General features: G+C 41.7%; 1 protein-coding gene and 1 non-coding gene across 2 annotated transcripts in view; both read left to right on the forward strand.

Annotated features, from left to right (window-relative positions):
• LOC124798981 (serine/arginine repetitive matrix protein 1-like) overlaps positions 1–26,504 on the forward strand; it is a 99,157-nt gene that overhangs the window by 56,152 nt on the left and 16,501 nt on the right. The window lies entirely within an intron of this gene.
• Trnat-ugu lies at positions 22,332–22,406 on the forward strand. Its single transcript has one exon. It is a non-coding gene; the product is annotated as a tRNA-Thr (tRNA).

Genomic DNA, 26,504 nt, shown 5'->3' on the forward strand with positions numbered 1-26,504 from the left:
TTTTGATGATGTGACATCCTGTTAGGCGATGCAAGTCTTTTCTTACTAATTCTCAACAACGCGTTGGAAGGGTTAGAGACAATTTTGACATACGTGGGAGAAAGAACTGCCGGTTTTGCTCAATGAAAAGAATCCCTGAACCATTATGCTATCGAATCATAGATGTCACGCACCTCCCACTGTGGAATTTGGAATATAGAGTTTTTATTTATATACTGAGTGGATAATCATCAATTCTTTGGGATACTTGTTGTTTCACCTATAAAAATTAGTTCCTACGCATGGCTTGTCTCGAAACTGAACAATTCATTTATACCAAAAATAACAAATTTCGAGCGCAAATATATCGCAGCAGCGTCTGACTTCCCACATAGTTACAAATCGGTGATAGGAATCTATTAAATTAAGCACTCCAAGTGATGAGAAAGAATCGACGATTTCTGTTCACTTAACTTTTAGTACGTGGTCGAACGTAATGATTGAAAAGAAAAACGCACTTTTGCCACTGTTTAATTGTATTATTTCCCTTAATTATTCCATTTTCTTGGAAGAATGAATTGAAATTGGTGAAAGTGAAGACGGTGGAATTCCTATTTTACATTGAATTCAATGCGGAGTCAAACTCTTTCCTAGTTTATTTTTTATCGAGAACCTTACGCACAACAGAAGTTCTCCAAGTACTGAAAAGAACCCAGCTCACACTCATTTATAAAAATGTTAAGAGAACGAATGCTTAGATTTACAGACGAATATCCCTAATGATCGTCTATTACAGTATCTTAGGGGATATCCTGTGCTCCGACATTATGACATTCCTGACGGAAAAGAAGCTTCTCATGTGGAATCATTACGAATTCATGAAAGACCAACTGTATTACAAACACCTTGATTTCTTAACAAAGAATATCTTGGAAATAGTAGACATACGTGAACAAGAATGTGTTGCCCTAGATATCCGTAAGGTGCTTCACGTGGTACCTCATGGCTAACTGATAATAAATATATAATTATTCGCAGTATAAAACTTCCTGGCAGATTAAAACTGTGTGCCGGACCGAGACTCGAACTCGAACTCGACTCGAACTCGGTACGGAACACAGTTTTAATCTGACAGGAAGTTTCATATCAGCGCACACTTCGCTGCAGAGTGAAAATTTCATTCTGGATTCGCAGTATACTTTGCCCAAGGTATGTAATTTGGCTGAAAAATTTTGTCTGATAGAACCTAGTATGCTATATTATATGTAGAATGTTCAATAGATGCGAAAGGAACACAAAATGTGCCCCAAGAAGGCAGAATAGGATTGGTAATGTTCTTAATGTACATAAATTATTTATCAAAGAACCAACAGCGGTTTCCGATTGTTTACCGACGATGCTGTTATCTATAGGAAAATGTACGCACGGAGTTAGCAGTAGGAACGGCGAATTTAAGACATAAAGTGGTTTGGAGGATTTTCATGAACTACGGCCTATATGTTAAGGAACCAGGATACAAGATACTCTTGCTATCTATAAATAGTGCTGCTCAATTGTTAGAATCCTTGTCAAGTAGGCTTAACAGAAGACGTCGAAAGAATTCAGTGTCACATTGTTGTAAAGATACCAACAGATTATTTAAATACGCATCAGGAATTGTGAGACACACTTGTTCCGTTGTGACAGGTCAGAAAACCACGAGAAAATGCAACAGAGGTGCGCGGGGAACTTTAATGGAAATCTCTGGAAGTAAGCCGAGGTGTTCGCGCAAAAACCTGTCGGGTAAATTCAGAGAACTAACATGCGAAGGACATTGTTCAACAGATATTCTTCTTGCATTGTATGTCTTCGGCGGTGGTAACTGAAAATAAGGTAAGAGATATTAGGGTATGTGGAGGCATTTGGATATTTTTCCCTCAATCCATTCAAAATACACTCTGCTGTGTACTACACAGTAGATTGAAAATTATATACGTAAAAATTATATACGAGATATTTAACTCGATTTATGAGGAAATTTTCGGGGTTGGAATTACACCATTATAATATAATCTACATCTACATCTACATTTATACTCCGCAAGCCACCCAACGGTGTGTGGCGGAGGGCACTTTACGTGCCACTGTCATTACCTCCCTTTCCTGTTTCAGTCGCGTATGGTTCGCGGGAAGAACGACTGTCTGAAAGCCTCCATGCGCGCTCTAATCTCTCTAATTTTACATTCGTGATCTCCTCGGGAGGTATAAGTAGGGGGAAGCAATATATTCGATACCTCATCCAGAAACGCACCCTCTCGAAACCTGGCGAGCAAGCTACACCGCGATGCAGAGCGCCTCTCTTGCAGAGTCTGCCACTTGTGTTTATTAAACATCTCCGTAACACTATCACGGTTACCAAACAACCCTGTGACGAAACGCGCCGCTCTTCTTTGGATCTTCTCTATCTCCTCCGTCAGACCGATCTGGTACGGATCCCACACTGATGAGCAATACTCAAGTATAGGTCGAACGAGTGTTTTGTAAGCCACCTCCTTTGTTGATGGACTACATTTTCTAAGCACTCTCCCAATGAATCTCAACCTGGTACCCGCCTTACCAACAATTAATTTTATATGATCATTCCACTTCAAATCGTTCCGCACGCATACTCCCAGATATTTTACAGAAGTAACTGCTACCAGTGTTTGTTCCGCTATCATATAATCATACAATAAAGGATCCTTCTTTCTATGTATTCGCAATACATTACATTTGTCTATGTTAAGGGTCAGTTGCCACTCCCTGCACCAAGTGCCTATCCGCTGCAGATCTTCCTGCATTTCGCTACAATTTTCTAATGCTGCAACTTCTCTGTATACTACAGCATCATCCGCGAAAAGCCGCATGAAACTTCCGACAGTATCTACTAGGTCATTTATATATATTGTGAAAAGCAATGGTCCCATAACACTCCCCTGTGGCACGCCAGAGGTTACTTTAACGTCTGTAGACGTCTCTCCATTGATAACAACATGCTGTGTTCTGTTTGCTAAAAACTCTTCAATCCAGCCACACGGCTGGTCTGATATTCCGTAGGCTCTTACTTTGTTTATCAGGCGACAGTGCGGAACTGTATCGAACGCCTTCCGGAAGTCAAGAAAAATAGCATCTACCTGGGAGCCTGTATCTAATATTTTCTGGGTCTCATGAACAAATAAAGCGAGTTGGGTCTCACACGATCGCTGTTTCCGGAATCCATGTTGATTCCTACATAGTAGATTCTGGGTTTCCAAAAACGACATGATACTCGAGCAAAAAACATGTTCTAAAATTCTACAACAGATCGACGTTAGAGATATAGGTCTATAGTTTTGCGCATCTGCTCGACGACCCTTCTTGAAGACTGGGACTATCCGTGCTCTTTTCCAATCATTTGGAACCCTCCGTTCCTCTAGAGACTTGCGGTACACGGCTGTTAGAAGGGGGGCAAGTTCTTTCGCGTACTCTGTGTAGAATCGAACTGGTATCCCGTCAGGTCCAGTGGACTTTCCTCTATTGAGTGATTCCAGTTGCTTTTCTATTCCTTGGACACTTATTTCGATGTCAGCCATTTTTTCGTTTGTGCGAGGATTTAGAGAAGGAACTGCAGTGCGGTCTTCCTCTGTGAAACAGCTTTGGAAAAAGGTGTTTAGTATTTCAGCTTTACGCGTGTCATCCTCTGTTTCAATGCCATCATCATCCCGTAGTGTCTGGATATGCTGTTTCGAGCCACTTACTGATTTAACGTAAGACCAGAACTTCCTAGGATTTTCTGTCAAGTCGGTACATAGAATTTTACTTTCGAATTCACTGAACGCTTCACGCATAGCCCTCCTTACGCTAAGTTTGACATCGTTTAGCTTCTGTTTGTCTGAGAGGTTTTGGCTGCGTTTAAACTTGGAGTGGAGCTCTCTTTGCTTTCGCAGTAGTTTCCTAACTTTGTTGTTGTACCACGGTGGGTTTTTCCCGTCCCTCACAGTTTTACTCGGCACGTACCTGTCTAAAACGCATTTTACGATTGCCTTGAACTTTCTCCATAAACACTCAACATTGTCAGTGTCGGAACAGAAATTTTCGTTTTGATCTGTTAGGTAGTCTGAAATCTGCCTTCTATTACTCTTGCTAAACAGATAAACCTTCCTCCCTTTTTTTATGTTCCTATTAACTTCCATATTCAGGGATGCTGCAACGGCCTTATGATCACTGATTCCCTGTTCTGTACATACAGAGTCGAAAAGTTCGGGTCTGTTTGTTATCAGTAGGTCCAAGATGTTATCTCCACGAGTCGGTTCTCTGTTTAATTGCTCGAGGTAATTTTCGGATAGTGCACCCAGTATAATGTCACTCGATGCTCTGTCCCTACCACCCGTCCTAAACATCTGAGTGTCCCAGTCTATATCTGGTAAATTGAAATCTCCACCTAAGACTATTACATGCTGAGAAAATTTATGTGAAATGTATTCCAAATTTTCTCTCAGTTGTTCTGCCACTAATGCTGCTGAGTCGGGAGGTCGGTAAAAGGAGCCAATTATTAACCTAGTTCGGTTGTTGAGTGTAACCTCCACCCATAATAATTCACAGGAACTATCCACTTCTACTTCACTACAGGATAAACTACTACTAACAGCGACGAACACTCCACCACCGGTTGCATGCAATCTATCCTTTCTAAACACCGTCTGTACCTTTGTAAAAATTTCAGCAGAATTTATCTCTGGCTTAAGTCAGCTTTCTGTGCCTATAACGATTTCAGCTTCGGTGCTTTCTATCAGCGCTTGAAGTTCTGGTACTTTACCAACGCAGCTTCGACAGTTGACAATTACAATACCGATTGCTGCTTGGTCCCCGCATGTCCTGACTTTGCCCCGCACCCGTTGAGGCTGTTGCCCTTTCTGTACTTGCCCAAGGCCATCTAACATAAAAAACCGCCCAGCCCACGCCACACAACCCCTGCTACCCGTGTAGCCGCTTGTTGCGTGTAGTGGACTCCTGACCTATCTAGCGGAACCCGAAACCCCACCACCCTATGGCGCAAGTCGAGGAATCTGCAGCCCACACGGTCGCAGAACCGTCTCAGCCTCTGATTCAGACCCTCCACTCGGCTCTGTACCAAAGGTCCGCAGTCAGTCCTGTCGACGATGCTGCAGATGGTGAGCTCTGCTTTCATCCCGCTAGCGAGACTGGCAGTTTTCACCAAATCATATAGCCGCCGGAAGCCAGAGAGGATTTCCTCCGATCCATAGCGACACACATCATTGGTGCCGACATGAGCGACCACCTGCAGATGGGTGCACCCTGTACCCTTCATTGCATCCGGAAGGACCCTTTCCACATCTGGAATGACTCCCCCCGGTATGCACACGGAGTGCGCATTGGTTTTCTTCCCCTCTCTTGCTGCCATTTCCCTAAGGGGCCCCATTACGCGCTGACGTTGGAGCTCCCAACTACCAGTAAGCCCACCCTCTGCGACTGCCCGGATCTTGCAGACTGAGGGGTAACCTCTGGAACAGGACAAGCAGCCATGTCAGGCTGAAGATCAGTATCAGCCTGAGACAGAGCCTGAAACCGGTTCGTCAGACAAACTGGAGAGGCTTTCCGTTCAGCCCTCCGGAATGTCTTTCGCCCCTGCCACACCTTGAGACGACCTCCCACTCTACCACAGGTGAGGGATCAGCCTCAATGCGGGCAGTATCCCGGGCAACCACAGTCGTAGTCCGATCAGGGGATGCGTGGGACGAGCTGGCCGTCCCCGACAAACCCCCATCCGGACCCCCACAGTGATGCCCATTGGCAACAGCCTCAAGCTGTGTGACCGAAGCCAACACTGCCTGAAGCTGGGAGCGAAGGGATGCCAACTCAGCCTGCATCCGAACACAGCAGTTGCAGTCCCTATCCATGCTAAAAACTGTTTTGCAAAGAACGTCTGAACTAATCTACAGAGAGCGCAAACAAATCAACAAAATTTAAACGGTTATTAAAATACAAGATTGCCTAGTAAATGCAGTAATGCTGCTACTTGCGCACTGCTGACACTGCTCGGCGGCGGAAGGAAACTACGCGAATTTACACTATTCAGGTACTAAAACGCGATGCTACACTCTCAAATACTATAATACGCCCGAAATTTATGAATTAAACAATGCAAGTACCAAAAACACGAAAAGAAATTAAGAATTAAACTATGTAACAAATGAGTGAGCTAGGAGTATACGACTTGCTGCTCAGCTGCTTATCCAACGGCGGCAGGCAGCACACTGACTGTGACCAACCGACACTGGCCGTTCAAAACAAAAACAGAAGACAAACGACTACGCGAATTTACACTATTCAGGTACTAAAACGCGATGCTACAACTCTCAAATACTATAATACGCCCGAAATTTATGAATTAAACAATGCAAGTACCAAAAACACGCAAAGAAATTAAGAATTAAACTATGTAACAAATGAGTGAGCTAGGAGTATACGACTTGCTGCTCAGCTGCTTATCCAACGGCGGCAGGGAGCACACTGAATGTTGCGAAGAAGTAATTTACAACTAATAATTGTGATTCACATACCTATGAGCAAGGTATATAATAAGAGCACCGACCGAAGTCATGTAAATGAGAGAGAAAGTATTAACACGGCCTTGCACAGCGGGCAAAGAACGTGACATACAGACACCTGTGTCAAGAGTGTTATATATGCACAGGTAAGTCTTTAATAAGCATCTCAGGAGAGAAAAACAATTTTACGATGGAGCTGATATATGTGAAAAGCTCTTTCAGCATCTGCTAGAAATAAGAAAATATAAAACATCGCGGGGTGTTGATCAGTCTGTTCAGCTACTTACCCTCTGTGCCAAAGGAATGAAGGAAGTACGTAACACCGCATAAGTATTATAGACTGGCGTTCCGTGTAAACCTCATACTGCAGAGGACGACGCTTGTAGGAACGCATCATACTGTCGCTGGGCACTACACACAATCTCATTAGGCTAGTGATAGGCGGATGTCCCAAGTTTTTGGGCGGTATCCCATAATTTGAGAGATACACTACTTTGAAAACACTTATTCAAATGGTTCAAATGGCTCTGAGCACTATGGGACTCAACTTCTGAGGTCATTAGTCCCCTAGAACTTAGAACTAGTTGAACTTAACTAACCTAAGGACATCACACACATCCATGCCCGAGGCAGGATTCGAACCTGCGACCGTAGCGGTCGCTCGGCTCCAGACTGTAGCGCCCAGAACCGCACAGCCACTCCGGCCGGCGAAAACACTTATTACAGTTGCCATGTACGTATGTGGCTCTGTAGATGACTTAAATTTTCCCCGCCAAGAGATGTCCAGTTCTTTTATGAGAGTTACAACAAGAGCTGGAACGAAGCTTCCCTGTGCAGCCAAGCACGATGCTGATGCTCCGAAAAACCTGTTAAACATCCATTCAATTCAGTCAGACTGTGAGAAGGCCAGTCCAAAAGAATGGCATTTTTGTAATTTTGATAATCAAAGTGATTATTGCGGTTCTCTTCTTCGAACACAGCTATAAAGTTAACGACTGGACCATCCTTTCTCGTGACACAACAAATAGATCTTCCCAAAAGAAAAAAAAGATATGCTCTTCACTGTAGATACTAAGCAGACGCGTAGAAGCCGTTCGCGAAATGTTCTATAAACTAGGACTCTTCAGTTACCAAGTAGGCTTATATGCCGAGTCATTATTGGTTTTGACGGTCCTGTAATGCTGTTCTATACGTAAAATGAGGCAGCCCCAGTTAAATGTGTGACTTACAGGCAGCCGTTCGACAAGAAAATCAAGTTTACGACTATCCTGCACAAAAGTCGCTATGTTAGAGACAGATATTGAGTGCGTATGCGCTGGTATAAAGATTTGCACATTCAGGATAGTGCCCCGGCAGTTGTCAAAAGCGTTCGGCTCCAGTATCTGTCGATAATAAATTGCGTGTCATACAACAATAGGATGAATGGCAGAATGAAGGGAAGAAATAGAATAACTACGTATATTCTTAAATTAGTTTTTGCATTCTGAAGGGAGCATTGAAACGGTTCTCCAGAAAGTACAAGAAGGCACAATTAAATTTTGATAAACAGCGCGAACCAGAACTCTGCCGACAAACGTTCAGAGGTAATAGTATGGACCAAAACAAGGAAAAAAAGTGTGTAAACATGGGCCCTAAAATGCGTACCTCAATAACTACGAATACTTCTTCAGTAGAAGACATGTGTCTCACATTTACGACGACGAACAAGTGCTCATAGCTCCTGAGGTATGCACTTTAGGACCCTTGTTTGCTCGACATTTTCTTCTTGTTCTGGTTCATACTACCTACCACCTCTGAAAGTTTGTCGCTGCAGTTCTGGTTCACCCTATGGATTTAGATTACTCCATTACTTGTTTCGGGTGTATGCTCATCAAAGGACGAATGTTGCTCGCTACACAAATGAAGCCGATTCGAAACTTGGATATAAATTATATTTCGATTTTCAACATTTGGCCACAAAAGAAGGGAAGAAGAGAGGGTGGTGAACAGTCCTTGAAGGCCAGACTGAGCACCACTGTTTTGGATTAAATCCTAAATCTTTCCGCTGCATTTCACGAAGGGAATGTATATTGTTCACAGTGTTTCCCTGTCCGGCAGGGACCGTACGCTTGTCGGCCCCTTTGCTGCCATTTGAGAAGAGCAAGCACTGTGCCGGCAGACAAGGAGAAACAGTAGTTTGTGGAGATGTCAATGTAGATTTCTTCTGATAACTGATTCATTCCACAGAATTTCGAAAGAAGAATCTCTAAGATGATCTATGAAATATGTAACTCACTAGCTACAAAAGTAAGCTACTTGTGCATAATGGAAATTGACAAATTCAATGAAATGGTACCGAGACTTACTATGACGAAATCCGCAACTCCAATAGCCACCGATATCAAATAACCATGTAAGTATGCTTCTGATTACTCATACAAAAACTGAACTAAAGGATGGCCAGACTTACCTCTATCTTCCTTGGTCGAGTCATGAGATAAAAGAAGATACAAAATAGTTTCAGTATGTTTTAGTACTGAAAGTTCAGAATATCTGATTTTCGTAGAACACTGGTGGTAGGGTAGTATCATAAAGATTAATGAATATTCAAAGTACGAGTATTCTGAGGTAAATTTTCTCCAAAGAAACCAGGTGAAACGCACAGTAAAAATATCGGGAGGGGACATGGCAGTCTCTCTGTGAAACTACACCAGTGTCGTTTGTAACGTAATCTACGAGCAATTGTATCCTTGTGCATGATGGAGATGGGGACTAATGCGCGAGTAATGCATTTGAAGGGCGAGATAGTGCAGTTGAAGGGCGAGATGCAATGGGCTGGAGTCGCTAGCTATCGATCAGCACTGACTCATGCTGGAAGCGGGACGGGGAGCCGTCAGTGGCCAGCCGCTCGTCTCCGCCGCAAAAAAGTAGACCGCCACGGACTCCTCCATCTTTAGCGTGGCAGTAATCCGTAAGACCAAGCAGGCACGAGCCACTTTGCCGTTGACATCCTCCCACTCCACAGTGGGACGTAAACTTTACAATTTAAAAGACTGAAACGATTTCATATATCGCCTCGTTATTGGAGATGGATACAAACAGACATTAAAGTGCGTCAAGCCCGGAGCTGGAACACTATCTGCTCTCTCGAAAATCTAACCTAGCTTCCACATCGGACGAGATCTCAACATCAGTACAATAAACACCCATATGCTACAACACACAGCTCAGAGGTTTGATACGTAACACAGCATACTGGGGGAAGACCTATATGCCACAACGTCTCCCTCGCTTTCCACTCACATTCTTCTACTCAAAGTAGGCTACTTGCCATTGCCTGCACTCGGACTAAAGTCCTACGGTACCATCTACTATCTTTTAGTGCGATTTAACGATTTCTTTTCTGTCGAGTGAAACCGCGAAGCGTATTTCGTAACTGTAAATGATTCTTATAAAAATATGGCGTCAAATTGATATCACTAATTGAATGGAAGTTAAGAATGTGTGGGTCTGAAGCCCGTAGAGTGTTATAGCAACGCATGAGAGGTATAATCGCTAAGCGAATGAATAATAATTCAAAATCGTCGGCGTAAGGTAATTTTCGTTTCAACTTTCGAACTAGTCACATACACTGAACAGCCAAAACATTATGACCATTGCTCAACGCGACGTTGGATGCTGCCTGGTGGCGTTTCGGGCACATGACACTCTAAGGAAAGTATGTAAGCAGAGCAGAAACAGATAGGGTATCACCGTAGCGAAGATATCGGCAGTAAATGAGGAAATCGATTGAGATAAGCGACTCTAACAAAGGGCAGATTATTATCACGCAGAGCCTGTGAACGAGTATCTCGGAAGCACCGAAGCTGGTCGAATGTTTACGGGCTACTGTCGTGAGCATCTTCAGAAAAAGGTAGAAGGACAGTGAAACCACCACCAGGCGTTAAGTGGTTAGACGTCGAAGGACCCTTCACATAACGTGGGGTTCGGAGGCTTGTCTGCTCTATAAAATAGGACAAATAGTGATCTGTGGTATCTCTGCCGAAAGAGCACAATTCTGTGGCAAGCAAAAGTACATTGTTGAACATGGAACTCTGCAGCAGACGACCCCGACGTGTTCACATGTTGTTCTAACGAGATCGACAATTACGACTGCAGTGGGCGTGGAACCATCGAATTCGACCGTGGATCATTGGATACGTGTCGACTCTTCGGATGAATCATGTTTCTTGGTACACTAGGTCAATGGTCGTCTACACATACGCCGTCATAGAGGCAAACGGCGGCTCCAAACATGCACCCCGCCACGGGCGCAGGCTGGTAGGAGCACTGTTAGGCTAAGGAATACATTCTCCTTGCATGGGACCTAAGGCACTAATCGAAGACATCATTTCAGCTGCGGACCACCCACATCCCTTCATGCTTGATGTCTTTCCTGACGTCGAAGTCATTTTTCAGCAGTATAATTGTCCGTGTCTCGAAGACAGAATCGTGCTACAGTGGTTTAAAGAGCATGGGGTGACATCACGTTGATGTCTTGGCCACCAGATTCGCTGATACGAATCCGATGGAACCCATCTGGGTCTCTTCAGGGCGCTATCACCACGTTCACGAATCAACGGCTCATTACTTACAGGAATAACATGACTTTTGTGTACACATCTGATGCTACATACATCCACAAACCCACCAACAAATTGTAGAATCGATGGTACGCAGAATCAGTACTGTTTTGCATTTGAAAGATAGACCAACAAGCTATTAATCAGGTGGTCATAATGTTTTGGCTCGTCAGTGAACAGAGCGAAAAAACAACTAGTACCGCGAACTTCCCAGCGTATTCGTATGTGGTCGCACAATAGTGATACACTGAATTTATCTAAGTGCTGATTCCCAGAATCTGTGAGAACCTAATACATAGCACCATTGTTATTCTGAATGGGTACTGCAGCCTTTTCAGTTCAGTAGCTTCCTCGATGGCGTTTAGTTTTACGTTATCTATGATCGCTGTTTTCCACTTTCTAATAACTGTATTCTCGGATTACAAGAAAATACAACGTAATCTGAAATTCGTATCTGTAAGGAAAGTTACAGAAATTTTAAAGATAAACACGATCTCCTGGAATTCACCTAGTTCATACGCGAAAGTTCAATTTTTCTTGTCTTTGTTATCTTAACCACAATAATTATAATTTTCTTCAGGATGTCTAGAAAACACACATCTTCCACTTGGTTGCATGACCGTCTTTGTAGTTATAATTAACGGGTTGTCGGCGAACCACAGATCGGATCCCGTGTATTCAGTAATTAAAAATAAGGCTATCTATGGAAATTATACTCTCTAAACTTGTGTGGGATGCTAGCCTTTAACTTATCAGCAACGGTCAGAATTTTGTTGTTACGCACATCAAGTGCAGAACTGCTATGTGTTGGATCTTTTCTATAATTAGGACTAAATACAGGAACCTCAGGAGTTTGTCAGTTCATTGTGACACAGGCTTAGAGGATGTTACAGGCAAGTATTAATGAATGACAGAAATTCCGGTGTTGTCTACAATAAAATCTCTTCTTTTCCTTCCACAAAAGTGCAACTTGCATTTCAAAACATTCGTCATAATGTAGGGCATACCGGTAGATAACTTCGAATAAGTTTTCAGGAACACCTTAACTTAAATAATCTCCGATCTCTCTTAACAGCGCACTTACGCGAAGAGGGGTACTGCATCACGAGCCCTCCAGAAAATTTAAAAACACTTTATTAAAAAATAAAAAAGTCACATTTGAATATATTAGAGAAAGTAGAAATGGTTAGATATAAAAAAGAAAATTCGCAGTTCACACTGAATAACCTATTAGATTGGATACATTTGATTATTTATACGATTAGATATGGAAATGAGCGTATGGCATCGTTGGCCGGGAGACCCCATCCGGGGAAGTTAGGCTGCCAAGTGCAAGTTTTATTTCAGTCGACGCCACATTGGGCGACTTGCACGCCGGTGATGAGGATGAACTAATGATGAGGACAACACTACACCCAGTCCCCGAGCGGAGAAAACGTCCAACCCAGTCGTGAATCGAACCCGGGGCTTCTTGCGTGGGAGGAGAGCACTTTTCCATCCAGTTAAGCAGGCGGACCTACGATTAGGTATTAGTTCGTATTAAAATTCTGTATTATTCTCGCTTCTAAAGGTAGCGACCCAACGGTCCTACTCATGAGTATATGACGTAACACTGTCTATATGGATACTTCCCGTTCTGCCAGCTAGCTAGTTATATTAGAGGTTCGTGCAGGCCACTTTTAATTTGCCCAACACCGGGTTGCCCTACCGTCGCACTGGTAAGCCACTACATCCTGATACGTTCCACACGGTAATTTGAGTAGTGCCGTGACTAACGATGGTAGCAGTGACATGTTTTATCGCCAATCCGGCCCTTTTTTATAATATTTTTAGCGTCCTCTCACTACAAAATATTTTTCTTGTTTCCATTTTAGATGCAGGCCTGTTTTAAATCATTACTCAATAACTGCAAGTTTCACTCATTATCAATTCGTCCCAACTGAATGGAGCATGTCCTTGTTACCTCTCGTTCGCCGTAGTATTGACAATATGCATTGAATAGTAAATTTTGACTAGGAGTTATGGTAATGCCTATGAGCTTTTAACGTTGTGAGTGTGTTTTAAATATTTCTTTATTCATTTTAAAATCGCCAAAGTGGTGACACTGAACATTGCTCTTTACCATGTCGGTTGCACCTGATAATGCAGCTTTAGGCCGCGGAACCGATTGTGTTTCTATAAACAACAATTTTACCAGCGTTAGAGAAATTCTTACTAACATCATCTCCCCTCACGATGACTCCATCACAGTAAATATCACTTCTAATCTCAGTCTTAGTACCCCAACAGCTCTTGTCATTCGATATCTTATCTGGTCGCTTCATTTTTATACTGCACCAGAACTCAAATTTTTCAAGGTTTTTAACTTTACGTTTCCTCTCTGTTCAAGTTTCTAAGACGTATTGGTTGTTTTTTTTTTTTTTTGTAATTTAGCATCCTGCAGGCTGCTTCTATTTACCTATCCGTAGCCAGCTCATCATCAGTCTCGCCCCACTGAGGAACGCAGCATTTGTGACGGTAACACCTTGTATAATTTGAATGTTTGTTTGTTATCAGATCCTATAAGTACTGTATGAAAGCACTCGGCATAATTTCACTGGTACTAAATATATAATTTGTCGCCAGGTTCTCTAAGAACTCAAAATGATGAACAGTTTCTGGTGTCTGGTTTTCATTGTGGTTTGAAGAGGTCTTTCATACTTATTTTACTCACTTCTGACCTTTTCCCCGATAGAGCTCCGCATCATAATATTATTGCCTGCTTCAGCCAGGCTGATGATTGTGTTTGCTTCCTCTCCATTAACAGTGCGCCTACAGCACACTTTATAGTTGTATTGAGTCTCTCCCCCCTCCCCCCCCCCCCCTGAAAAATCTGTTGCTCTTTCAAAGCCATCGTCACTCATACTACTCTAGATTCGTAGCCCAGACATATTTCTACTTCTTGTCCTAGAACGTATTGACGATGAGCCTGCGGGCGCTCCCATCAATCCCAGTTTCTTCGATGACGACTGTCAAAACTCCCTTAGAGGTGACAAATATTATTTTTTCCTTTCGTTTCCTTTCCTTCCCTAGCCTCGTTCTAAAACTAATTAATTATTATGAGCAGTCGTCTTTAGGCGTCGAATTTTGCACCAAATTACATCTAACATTAATCAATAGATTATCGCAAGAGATCTATAGATCAATTTAAAATTTCAGTAAACGAATCTAACAGCTTATCAAAATGCAAGAAACATCACAATGTTTTACCCCGGTTTTGTCTATACGTACCTGGTCCTTTCTTTCTGTTACCCTCTTTCAGGTTAGCATAGGACATGCATCTCTTTGCATTTATGGTAATTAGTTTGAAGAAAAAGAGATCAATTAGAAAATAAAAGCACAGAACAGCTTTGTGAGCTCTCTTCTATATACATACGTTTACTTTCTTTTACTAGGACGGAATACATTTAGGGGGGTAGACCAGGGTAAAAAAATTTTTAGTCTCATTTTCATTGGCTTAAAATGTTCCTTAGAGTGTCTCTTTTTAACATTCTTTCTTATAAAGTGTGCCACAAATGTTTAAATATGCTATAACCGAGAATTACTGCATGATGTTCTGGCGCATCTGAGCGCTCGAATGCAACCAATGTAATACTACTATCATACCAGGTGTAGAAGTAAGAAACTGGAATTTCCCTATAGACAGTGATAGCCGTCAGTGTAGGCCCCGTGAGACCGCGTCTGAGATGCCATCTGCTTCCTGTAACGGCTAACGACGAATGTCAACACACAGTAACCGCCGTTCCATACATCGGCATCTGTTCCAAACCCGTAGACATATCAAATTTTGTGCCTACGATCTACGCTTTGCGGACAGCATTGGTTTTCTGTTATCTTTTGAAGAAAGCTGCTGCAGCATCGCATCGAATGCTTGTCGAAGCTTTCGGCTAACATGCTCTTGGAAACACACAATGTTTCGAGTGGTTCAAAAAATTTAAAAGTGGTGATTTTGACGTAAGAAACGACGAGCGTGGCAAATCACGGAAAAAGCTCGAAGACAACGAACTGCAGGCCCCATTGAATGAAGATGATACTCAAACTCAACAGGAACTCGCGGAACAAATGAATGTGATACAGAAAGCCGTTTCTCTTCGGTTGAAAGCTATGGAAAAGGTGCAGAAAATGGGTTCCGCATGAACTGAATGGAAGATAGCAATCGAATAAAAAAAAAATTAAAAAAAATAAAAAAACAGTTGTGAAATGCTGCTCGTCAGACACCAAAGAAAGTCTTTTCTCCATCGATTAGTGATAGGTGATGAAAAATTGATATATTTTGAGGACCCTAAGCGCCGTATATCATGGATGAATCCAGGCAAGCCATCGACATCCACCGTAAGTCCAAATCGCTTTGGAAATGCTCTGTGTTTGGTTGGATCAGAAGGGTGTCATCTATTATGAGCTGCTAAAACCTGGTGAAACCGTTAACACTGATCGCTACCAACAGCAAATGATGGATTTAAATCGAACATTACATGAAAAATGACCGAGATATGAAAAACGCAACACAAAGTCATATTTATCCAGGATAACGTCCCATCACACACAGAAAAACGGGTCAGGGAAACGATCGAGGCTTTCCGTTGGGAATATCATGGCGTGGTATTCATAGCCTGTCGGAGTCGTGGGAAAAATGTATAAATAGGAACGGAGATTATTTTGAATAAAATATTGTTTTCAGTTTCAAACATCAGGCGTGCAATTATTGCAACCAAATTCCGGTTTCATACTTCTACACCTAGTAGTTACCGACGGAACAGGGATCTTATTAGTTTCGGAAAGTATCTCAGAGGGCACTACCATCAACTAAAATACTATGCTCAACAAGATTTTGTTCGTAACATGATTGGTTTATGGTAAACAGTCTGCAAGCGAGTGCGTGCTTCGCATCAGCTTAACTTGTCATTTCGCTTGTTTTTTATAAGAAGTAAAACGTGAGTGCTTGAAAATGACAAAGAAAGGTTCGGAAAGTAATCCTAATCGTGCAAAAAACGATTCGACCGGTAAGCGGAACCCAGTTAATCGATATAATTTCGCCAAAATGAGATTAAAGATTTGTTCAGATTCAATATTCGCAAATTGAAACTTTAAACACTTGTTTTTTCAAAACAACATTTTTCAAATTGGCGAGAGCTATAACTCATGAAACGTACATGCAATTACATTATACTTCTTTATAACTTGTTAATTGGAGTTTTTTATATCGTAGTACGTAGGATTTTTTCCATATATTTTGATCTCGATTTCTTGTGCATGTTTTTAAAAGGACTTTTTTTGTCGGAAAAATTGACTTTTGTTTCAGAGTGACGCCGTTTTGTTAGTAATAATTTTTTTTAATATCTCTATGTGCTATGTTAGACAATGTCATCAGTTTCACAGCAGTTTTCGAAATTTTGTTCTAGGTTGAAAATTGTGGCGTTCAGAGCTCCCACCAACCGACCCACCAACCGACCTCGCACTCAGCAAACGTCTTTCGTCGACGTTGTGTAGTGTCCTCTGCGTCCAAGTTTTTTACTTAAAAATACGTAATACCATCTTAAGAGTGTACAATAAAGGTCTACAGTCAGTTTTGTGATATGTTTGTTGTTTTATTGAAAAAAAATCATGAATAGCGGTTACAAAACTGAGCGTCACCCTTGTCTACGCCATCGAGGATAAATAAACATATTTGTTACAAACGTGGAACGCCTATACTCTGGAGGAAACGTGATTACTCTTATAACTGTAGCATTAATCACAATGTCAAACTAGCATAAAGACCCCTCTCCGGATACAAATCATTAAATGACACACGACAGAATGTAAGAAGCAAATAAACTTGTAATGCACTAGCGAGTAATAGCCTTACTTCAAATTTCTGTCACCAGTCACTCTCTGACAAAGCTGTTTATTTATGCCATGACCGGGTTCCGCTCTTTTGCTCATCGTTATAGGTATACCATGTATATCTGACATCCAGATGAATGATTATGACGTCGTTAGCGAAGGCATCCTTGGATAAAACAAAACAAAGATATAAAAAATGATCATACCATATTTCCAAATTTATAAGCCTGAAAAAGTTAGCGGGAATATCTATCATGGAGTGCCACAATTTTCTCTTTTTGGGTAGTTCAATTAAATTTAAAGTCGCTGAGGAACTAACTACTTAAGAGGAAGGACTCACACTTAACATATTGGTTAACAGTACTATAAGCGGCCTAGTAATACGAGTACTTCAAAAAAGCTAACTACGTTTATATGAGCGACGTAGATAATAACTGCAATGTACTCTAAAACAAAATGAAGTTGTAATTAACGGTCTATATACATAAAGAAAGCAACTATGAATCTTAATGTTGAAATGTGCTCCCAAGGGTAATGGATAAGGGCAGTTGATGAACAAGAACGTCCATAAACTACTGAGTCGAAAGTTACCAACCCAAATGTGTCGGAGAATAAATCTATCAGCAGAAGACGACAACAGAAAACCGTCGTTTCCGTGGTGTAATAAACTGATTTATGATGTACGCAATTGCTAACCCTGTAAGGTAGGAAAACCTGACTAACATGAAGGCAAAGATGGATAATAAATTCCAATAATACACTGGAGGTGGCTTACTGAGCTAATAAGTGTACTGCAACGTTCTTATCACCCCAGATCTGGAGTGGACTTGAGGGCGGGTTAATCTGCTGCCTTTCGGGCTTAGTTCACCACCGCACACTTTGCTTGCGAGAGACACTTCCCACATTATTGAAATATACGACAATTTATATTCTTGATCGTCTCTAGGTACAACATAGACTGTGTAACAACCTCGTGTATATTTTAATAGTTTGTTTTCATCAATAGTAGTGTTTGCTTGGAACCAGAGGAGTAAAAAGGGGTGCCAATTACATCCAAATACGTGTAGTGATATTGAATTTTACCGTGTCCGTGTACCGACCTACGCACTGTTTCCCATGCTTATAGGGATTTTACCGTGTCCGTGTACCGACCTACACACTGTTTCCCATGCTTATAGGGATCTACATTCACGTGGCTGCCTATTCCAATAACGCAATTCGATTTTGTAAACGTCTCGATGGGAAAGTCTCAGTGCTGTCACATCACTGTAGAGAACTATTGTTTTCGCCTGCCTGCAGCAGTTAGCGCTACACAATTGAAAACTGGGGACATACTCCGAGCTGTCAGGAATCTTCTTATGCAGTCTTGACTAACGTGTGTGTGTCTCACGCAGTCTAACAGCACTCATTCTGTCCATCCACAACGAAAAGATGCATCTTGCAAAATTATGCGCAAAAAGATTCAACTGTCTCTTTAGCTCATTCCATAGATAAATATAACTTGTCCCAGTATCCAATAAAGATAATGTTGAAACTCCCAAGTGGAATCAACGGCTGTCTTTTTCGTAATATTTTCTTTTTCACTTACAACTTCCGATACTTCATATGAAAATGCATAAAGTTTCTTCCTTGATTGCATATAGTCTTGCTCTATAATCACTGCACTTCTTTGAATATTTGGCATGCATATATTTCTTCAACAACGTAAGGTTTCTACGACACTGAGGCTCACCCCCACCTTCACCATCGGCCCTTCACCATCGACCACCCGTTCAACAATGTTTGCCACTCTCGCGTCTGCAGAAGCACGCACAGTATAATAGGGTACTCTCCTCCTGTTAATGCGTAACTGTTCCTTCTCGAACCTTAAAAGGCCAGCGTTATAGTATTCACGGAAGTAAGTAGTTGTGATCAATTATCGTATGGACACTGATAATGGCAACCTTACAAGTGCCATGTCTCTTCGTACATGTCGTTGGAAGTCAGCTGCATCATACGTTCACTGAAAGATGGACAGGGAAAAGCGATCATTTTTCGTGGGCAGATCGTTCCTCAGTCTGACCCTATTCGATTTATTTATTTATTTTTTTGTGTGTTCATGCGAGATTGCTCAACAGAAATTAGAAAAGGAATTGCAATGGTAAGAGAAGGATTCAAGAGGAAACAGAAATTACTTTGTGGACCACTAAACAAAGATCCGAGGAAAAGACTTGCCAAATGTTACATCTGGAGCGTTGCACTATATAGTGCGGAGACCTGGACATTGAGGAAGGAAGATGAAAGAAGATTGGATGCACTAGAGATGTGGATATGGAGAAGAATGGAAAAAGTGAAATGGGAAGACCGAGTAAGGAATGGAGAAGTATTAAGAAGAGTTGTAGAAGAAAGAAACATGCTGAAAGTCATCAGAAAGAGGAAACGGAACTGGATTGGACTTTGTTTGAAGAGGGACTGTTTATTGAAGGAAGGAATAGAAGGAATGGTGAAGGGAAAAAGGGGAAGAGGAAAAAGAAGATATCAAATGCTGGACAATATCAAAGGAGACATATGTTCAAAAATGAAAAGACTGGCTATGGACAGAGAAAAGTGGAAGAGGCTTATCCCATGACACGACCTGCCGTAAGGCAGAATACCTTACTACTACTACTTGTGTGAGAAGTCTTGGGCGATACTAATATATGATACATATACAGTACCCGAAGGAGAGCGCTACAACATGTATAGCATAATTAAATATTTAAGACACACACCTAAGGATTAAATACAGACGCCTAAAATGAATACTGAAACAAAACCATAGTGTCTCACGTTTTCCAATATATTACCAGGAAAAATTGGCCAAGGATTTCAGGGACAATCCATGTGTATCAGAGACTCAAAGGTTACGGTATGAGTTAGGAATCTGACATTCGGAGCACGGGATCCTTTCTGGGTAACAGCTTATTTTCTTTTCACACACACTATGTGGTCAAATTTCGTACTGGGGAAGTAACAATAGTATCAAAGAACTCTGTGACCTGCCCATGAAAGAGCTTACTTAAAGGTAGAAAATAGGCAGGCCAATCAATCTTAACGCATAGCATTTATAAATAGTAATTACTGTTGGATGCAACACCAAGCACAATTCAACGAGCCGTCTTACTATTATCACTGGTCTATGGTGACGAGTCTTGCCGTTATATGATTTACATTAACTCATTCTTAGTGGTGACTGGAGATTCTGTTATTGTTGAAGATCAAACGTGACTGTGATAGCAAAAACAAGGCATTGATTCCTGGTATGAACTAACTCGCTCTGGTTGTATGGTTTTTCATGACAGACAGCTTCAACGTTTGATGAGCCTCATCACTGAAATATTCATTTCAGTTCAATATTTCTCTCCAATAGAGACGTTTCACCAAACATTCATTGCCAAATGGATACTGTCGCTTTTGATAGATTTAATATATTGCAAGATGCAGTTGTTTAACTGACAGCTCTTCTACAAATTACTTTCGTTACGAATAAGAGATGTCTACCATTCTCTTTAGTCTAAGCCTGGCCAGCTGCAGAGACGAATACATTACACAGCACATGTCACTACTAACTTCCTCCGGTGCGACTACATACGCAGTCGACAAGGCATTCTTTATCTGTGTGTGCGTAGAGATGTCCATAGAAATACAATAACCCAAGACCTGTGACTCATCCGCGCAGCGGCACCACGCGAGCAGCGCTCGCTGCTCACCACTCGCTGCACACGCGTTGCGGAAGCACACGGCCAGCACCTCTCGCACTCAGTATCACCTGGCGTGCAGTCACTAAATGGCCCTGACACATGGCTAAGGAAACATGGACTCTATAAAGCTTCGTCACAGAGCAGCAGAACTAATGGATCCGGCAAGCGTTGGAATGCATTTCTAATTATAATTTCTTTTTAGCTGTCAATGTCTCATGATTTCTATGCTGAAAATGTACGCTGTATACCAGAGATTCACGAAGTATTACCACAGCGATTGAGCATGATATGTGTAACGAAAATTAAAATGATTATAGAATACTGAATGTTATTAAAGACCATTGATTTAGCTGCGGAACTGTAAATTTGCGTGAAAGAATAGCTGATGTAATAATGCTCCTAAAGTCGCACTGGAATCGAGACGTATTTTGGACAAAACAGATGAAAAAGATTGATATTGAGGAGTGTGACAACAGATTTTAATGTCAAATTTGTTTATAATCAACAAAAAAACTTCAGTCCAGCTAGAATGTGGGCTCTCGTGTGTAAGTCGAGCGAATGAACTAACAGGAAAAATTATGATGATAGTATTAACTGTACTGACCAGAAAGAGGAAGGAACTGAACGATTTAATGGTATGCAGAGATGAGCTTATTCGAATAAATGTCTACCTGGATAATTATTCGAATAAGTGGAGCATCAAACAAATTTATTAGTAACTTAAATAAGGAATAACATAATATGCTACTGTATTTTCTTTGTACCAAATTCCATTACTATAGCCGGCCGGTGTGGCCGAGCGGTTCTAGGCGCTTCAGTCTGGAGCTGCGCGATCGCTACGGTCGCAGGTTCGAATCCTGCCTCGGGCATGTATGTGTGTGATGTCCTTAGGTTAGTTAGGTTTAAGCAGTTCTAAGTTCTAGGGGACTGATGACCTCAGATGTTACGTCCCATAGTGCTCAGAGCCATCTGAACCATTACTATTGTTTGTTTCCTTTGCTCAGAGCAGTTTCTGATTCATAAATAACTTATTAATGGCGTGTTCAGAAACATGCCTCGGTGGCTCATGTTATGTTCCAGACTACAAAGCTGAAGGTTAGGGGTTTAATACCCTGTTGGTCCTCTGATCTTTTTCTGTTACTTATCGCACATTTCGGACACGTCCGAAAGAACAGACACCATATAGATATAATTATATAGTTCTGGCAACACCGGCTATTACCTTCTTCTTCTGTGCGGATGCACACATATTCCCCGAAATCTTACGGGAGGCCGAGCGGTTTTAGGCGCTACAGTCTGGAACTGCACGACCATTACGGTCGCATGTTCGAATCCTGCCTCGGGCAAGGTTGTGTGTGATGTCCTTAGGTTAGTTAGATTTAAGTAGTTCTAAGTTCTAGGGGACTGATGACCTTAGAAGTTAAGTCCCATAGTGCTCAGAGCCATTTGAGCCATCTCACGGGACTTGGTAACAATGTCTTCCTCGAGTAATGAGTGTGTTGGGGTGGGACACCACGAATGTAGTGTGTGGACATACAAGGTGAAAATGTGGGTCTCGCGGGAGGCGTGCGCGAGATAGTCCCTGCATTCGCGCTATCCTCTGTGCCCTTGGTGGCTCAGATGGATAGAGCGTCTGCCATGTAAGCAGGAGATACCGGGTTCGATTCCCGGTCGGGGCACACATTTTCACCTGTCGCCGTTGATACAGATCAACGCCCGGTAGCAGCTGAAGCTATTGATATAATTCTAACAGCTTCACTTCCTTTACAGTGTAACAGACGCAAAATAAAAATAAAAATCATTGGCTGGCAGCCTTAGCAGTAAAACTACCGATGCGACTCAGTGTCCCTGACCTTGCGCCTGGCAGTACTCCACCACACTCTGATAACATATAGAAGTACCCTACGTAAGTAATCAAAGACGAGAATGCAGCTAACAGAAACTAATAATATGCAACACTTTCCGCCATTGTACCAAGATTGCTAACACTATCGGATATAGATGTCTCACTGATATAATTATGCAATTCGTTCATATTTCTTGTGCTAAAATGAGAGAACAAAGTAAGAACTGAGTGGTTGCTAATCAATACACTTTAAATACAAAGTCCCCTAAAAAGGTTTGTGGTTGGCTGCTGGACTTGCAGAGTCATCTGAAAGAGTTCAGAGCTAAGTTTGAGTAAGCTTCCCGTTACAATATAGGACAGTTATTCGATCCGTTATTTGTCAGTGCAGCTACATAGAGTTTTCAGATTGAAAATCTACGGGAGACATTACGTTTGGGTACAAAATAGAATCCTTAATATTGGACCACATTAGTAACCATTTTATTGGGAAAGTGTCAAGAGACGATTGGAAGACTTTCTTCCGCTTTCTACACCAGTTGTAATTATTGCAGCAATGTCTTACAAACGAATTAAAACAAATAGTTCACCTGTAGTGCCGTCCATGAATAAGGGAGGCTTACAACAAATCATAACCTTGTAATAGTCAAAGAAACGTCAAAGAAAACGTAAAAAGAAAATTTATTTTGAAAGTGGTTTGTTAGTTGAAGCTAATGTGGAAACACATCGATGTTATTTGCTAGAGCTATAGCGGAATTGATGATTTCTCAGTTTTTGCCGAAGAAGGTTGTCATTTAAAAATCGTATGTCGTTAACCCTGAAATAAAGACGATTATAGGAGATATAACACGCCGATAATCCTCCTTGAACGCGTAGAACGTACTTTCTTTAGTGTATCACAATGTCAATTCATTGAAAATCAAATAAACGTTCTACAAGATGTTTCATAAAAGAGTTTCTCTGACCACTAATTTAAAAGCAACAAAACGTATATTTATTTAATAAGTGACGAAAAACCGGAGCCAAAAATATCATTGGATTTCAAACTTTATCTATTATTCGTTACGCATTTTATTCACTGAAAAGGAATAAATGTTTTTATTCATGTAAGGGAATAATGTGTCGAACAAACCTTTTTGTTTGTTATTCGCGAATAACGAATAATAATAATTTGTATCTCTATTCGTTATTCATCTTTCAAGTAAATTTTGCCTAACTCTGGTGATAAGTGAAGCGCATCGCGCATGCACACATTGCAAATTCGTAGCTTACGTGCAATTAAGTGCGAGCGCGTGATATTCGCATTGCTGTGTACAAGTACTCACTCGTTCAACTGCAGCATTGGTCAAATTCGGCACTTAGCCGACGTTTGCGAAGTGTATTCGCACTCTGTCACACACGGATGGGCCACACACTTGCAGGGCTCTAGCCTTCACCATTTGTTTTTGGTGCATCTACAGGGTGCTTCAAAAATGACCGGTATATTTGAAACGGCAATAAAAACTAAACGAGCAGCGATAGAAATACACCGTTTGTTGCAATATGCTTGGGACAACAGTACATTTTCAGGCGGACAAACTTTCGAAATTACAGTAGTTACAATTTTCAACAACAGATAGCGCTGCAAGTGATGTGAAAGATATAGAAGACAACGCAGCCTGTGGGTGCGCCATTCTGTACGTCGTCTTTCTGCTGTAAGCGTGTGCTGTTCACAACGTGCAAGTGTGCTGTAGACAACATGGTTTATTCTTTAGAACAGAGGATTTTTCTGGTGCTGGAATTCCACCGCCTAGAACACAGTGTTGTTGCAACAAGACGAAGTTTTCAACGGAGGTTTAATGTAACCAAAGGACCGAAAAGCGATACAATAAAGGATCTGTTTGAAAAATTTCAACGGACTGGGAACGTGACGGATGAACGTGCTGGAAAGGTAGGGCGACCGCGTACGGCAACCACAGAGGGCAACGCGCAGCTAGTGCAGCAGGTGATCCAACAGCGGCCTCGGGTTTCCGTTTGCCGTGTTGCAGCTGCGGTCCAAATACGCCAACGTCCACGTATCGTCTCATGCGCCAGAGTTTACACCTCTATCCATACAAAATTCAAACGCGGCAACCCCTCAGCGCCGCTACCATTGCTGCACGAGAGACATTCGCTAACGATATAGTGCACAGGATTGATGACGGCGATATGCATGTGGGCAGCATTTGGTTTACTGACGAAGCTTATTTTTACCTGGACGGCTTCGTCAATAAACAGAACTGGCGCATATGGGGAACCGAAAAGCCCCATGTTGCAGTCCCATCGTCCCTGCATCCTCAAAAAGTACTGGTCTGGGCCGCCATTTCTTCCAAAGGAATCATTGGCCCATTTTTCAGATCCGAAACGATTACTGCATCACGCTATCTGGACATTCTTCGTGAATTGGTGGTGGTACAAACTGCCTTAGACGACACTGCGAACACCTCGTGGTTTATGCAAGATGGTGCCCGGCCACATCGCACGGCCGACGTCTTTAATTTCCTGAATGAATATTTCGATGATCGTGTGATTGCTTTGGGCTATCCGAAACATACAGGAGGCGGCGTGGATTGGCCTCCCTATTCGCCAGACATGAACCCCTGTGACTTCTTTCTGTGGGGACACTTGAAAGACCAGGTGTACCGCCAGAATCCAGAAACAATTGAACAGCTGAAGCAGTACATCTCATCTGCATGTGAAGCCATTCCGCCAGACACGTTGTCAAAGGTTTCGGGTAATTTCATTCAGAGACTACGCCATATTATTGCTACGCATGGTGGATATGTGGAAAATATCGTACTATAGAGTTTCCCAGACCGCAGCGCCATCTGTTGTTGAAAATTGTAACTACTGTAATTTCGAAAGTTTGTCTGCCTGAAAATGTACTGTTGTCCCAAGCATATTGCAACAAACGGCGTATTTCTATCGCTGCTCGTTTAGTTTTTATTGCCGTTGCAAATATACCGGTCATTTTTGAAACACCCTGTATTAAACAGTTAGCATGAAGACGTACAGCAGTGGAATAAAGAAGGGAAGACAATAGTTCTGGCAGGCAAATCTCTATATACCTCTATCACATGTCCATGTTAATAGGAGCAACTTTAGTCTCGAGGACGCTTACCAGTTGCGTAACTAATCAGAATATCATTCCAATTAAGAAACTATTGGAAAAAACTGGTGGATCTATTTATTCGCACTATCTACTACCACTTTAAAGTTAGGAGGCTTTGTTTTTGTAAGTACAGTAAGTCCAGAAACAAGAGCAGACTGCACGCTGTGCCTGTGATACAAACAAATGCTCAAGATGTTTGAAGGTGACACATCCGGCTACGTGGATAGTGTTATTGCCGCTGAAAACACATGGATTTATCGGCAAAATGTTCCAAGCATGCCAAACGTGAGTTTTCTGAAATTGATGGTTCACTGACACAGTCCGAAATCGCTTCTCTGTCAAAAAGAGAATCTTCCACATTGTAATAACAAAACTGTAAAACAGTTGTGTCTGTGGGGCAACGCATAGGCTTTCTTTCATCAAAATCGAAATACAGAAAAAAAGGTATCGTAATTTAAAGTTTTATCTAAAATCATCTGCTCGGCTTAGTAGTTCGGGTGTTTATCTCAGTGACACGAAAGAATCAATAATGACGCTGTTAGTCTTGTATTGCAGTGCACTAAAGAACCAATAGATGGAGCTGTTAGTTTTTTTAAAGTACTGACATATGTATTTTCGGAAATTGTTATTAGTAATCAAATTAAGCGCCACAGTTTGACATTTAGGCATATAAATTAACAGACAATTTACTTCGCTAATATATAGGGATTTATTGATTTCGCTTTGCGTATTAAAAACAACAACATTACTTCGCTTCTTTCGATACGTTTTATTTATATTTGACTTCTTTCGTAGGTAAACTTT

This window comes from Schistocerca piceifrons, chromosome 5, assembly GCF_021461385.2.
Source record: "Schistocerca piceifrons isolate TAMUIC-IGC-003096 chromosome 5, iqSchPice1.1, whole genome shotgun sequence".
In the NCBI taxonomy this organism is placed as follows: domain Eukaryota; kingdom Metazoa; phylum Arthropoda; class Insecta; order Orthoptera; family Acrididae; genus Schistocerca; species Schistocerca piceifrons.